This window comes from Charadrius vociferus, unplaced genomic scaffold, assembly GCF_000708025.1.
Source record: "Charadrius vociferus isolate BGI_N301 unplaced genomic scaffold, ASM70802v2 scaffold72, whole genome shotgun sequence".
NCBI classification, from domain to species: Eukaryota; Metazoa; Chordata; class Aves; order Charadriiformes; family Charadriidae; genus Charadrius; species Charadrius vociferus.
In genome coordinates this window covers 5125232-5127584 of record NW_009647830.1, presented here as the reverse complement: position 1 = coordinate 5127584, position 2353 = coordinate 5125232, and positions in this window count along the sequence as shown.

Below are 2353 nucleotides of genomic sequence, written 5' to 3'. Positions count from 1 at the left end.
CTTCCGCGCTGCCTGAGCGGGGCACGGCCCCGCTCCTTTCCTCAGGCTTGTTCGCGGCGGCCGCTTGCCCGGCGGCCCTCTGTGTGTGTTGTCCCCGGCTCCCCCTCACCCTCCCGGGCCTTACCGTTCCTGCCTCATCCCAGGGCTGCGGGCAGGTCGCTTTTTCCCGTACGACCGGCCGACTGGAGGGCTGCAGCACTGGCCGGACATGCGTGTGCTTTACGTGTAAATATTCGGGGGCCGGAAGATATCTTGCAGAGCGGTACAGGGAGAGATCACATCTGTAAGCTACTCTGATCCATTGGGTAGTGGTGGCCAGCCAGGAAATCTGCGCGTTGGTGGTAGTCTGATGGCCCAAAAATTTTGGGATCTTGTGTTTTAGCTGCGCGGGTGTGAACACATCTTTTCAAATAAAAAAAGGAAAACCAGCAACCATTTGAGGTGTGGGTATATCCTTATATTCACTCAACAGCTGTGGAGAGCTGAAGAGGATTTTTTTTTTTTTTCATAACGCAAAGAGAAAGGTGATCATAATGTCATCCTTGGACTTTTGCCTTCTTCTGGATTATTCATTGTTTTCTTTTTCTTTGCTGTCTCTTGATTAGTGTTGATATTTAATGAAGGCTGAGAAGATGCAAGATTCTTGGCACTCCTTATAGTTATGTAACTTGTTCCAGTCATGGCATAACTCATAATTCTTGATTTAAAGTAAAGACTTTTATACCTCAGCCAGAGATTGGTTAATTACAGCTCTACATTGGGCAAGAAAAGCAAACTCTGTAGTTAGGAAAATGAAAGGGACGAGATTATATTTCATGAATGGGAAATGTTATTAAAAGTAAAATTTATTATGGTTAAGTGTAAAACAATGATTTCTTATCAGGAGGGAATTTAGAGGTGGAACAAGTGGTCCACAGAATAGTGCTGCCTTGCTACAAGATGAGCTTTCAGGAAATTGATCCCCTTGTGATATAGAAAATAGAATAATCCGTTGATCTTAGGATGCTTCTGAATAGGAATTTTTTTTTTTTAATCCTTTTTCTCAGATTAACAAGCTTTTAAGGCCAGTATAGCTATTTAACGTGCCTCAGCATTTTCTGAGTGTTGTTCTCTTGCAGAATCAATAGAAAATATGCCATTACATATATTGGTAGTGAAACCACATTTAGGTTATAATTGTGTAGTGCAGCTAGTAAAGAAGATTGATGCAGAACTAAAAGGGATTTTGATGTGGGCATGAAAACTTCCAAAAGTGAAAAAAGAGTGATGAGAATGGAAGTATTAACCTCACACAAAATGAGAGTTTAAAATACAGAATGGTTTAGAGTGAGTGAGTTAGTTTTTCTTTTGTTCTTTGTCACATTGACAAATTTTCTGTAAGTGGATCTTCTTTTAGTGGGAATATATGCTTGTACTTCTGGAGCCAAAGAGTGTTTTAGCTCCATAGTGCACAGCTTGACCTACCCTGATAGAAGAGTTGGGCATCTGTGTTAAACCACAGTTTTGATAACAGTATCCCATTTCAAAGACCTAATGCAAAAACTGCAATATGAAAGATCTAATGGAATGTTATTAAAAATACCGCAAGAAGCCATATACAGACCAAGCATACTAAATAAGGACATGTGTAGCAGAGTCTAAAGGCTGTCCTTTTAGCTAATACCACCCATGTAGCTTTTGTTTATTTTTGGAGTTAACAAACATGCAGTTTCTGCAGTTGTATTTCTAGAACATTGAGAATATTGGTAAGTATGATTTTTGAGACACTATTTTTGCATCAGTGTCCTATGAGGAAACAAATCATGTGTTATGTAGTTATAAGTACAATAGGTATTATATTTATATTATAAATATATTTATATTATAAATATAAGAGGTATTATTTTGTTACTGTTTGAATGTAGCAAAAAAAACCCAACCACCCAACAAACCCTTTCCTAGAGGTTTAACTTTGAAGTGTGAGATCTTGTTAATCATTTTAAGCTATAAAATACAAACAATACCTATGTGCCTTGTATTTCAACTGACTGTTGCACCAGTTGCATTGACTAAATGGAAGCTAAACCACCAGCTAAACCAGTATCTTCATCTCACCTATTTTTAAATTGTTTTATGTATTGATTCTTGTTTGTACCAGAGTACCCTAAAGTTTTCTGAGTGTTAGTTCAGCTGCTTGGTTGCCAGCAAGCTCTTCAGTCTTCCCCCTGGGAAATCTTTCCTCTGGCCTGCAACACACGTTCTGACTCCATGTCAGAGCTGCCGTTCCTCATCTAGTTGGTCCTTCAGAACCGTATGAAGAGAAGGTTGAGGGCTGTTGCCTTGCTGGGGAATGACGAGTACTTCAGATTAGTCC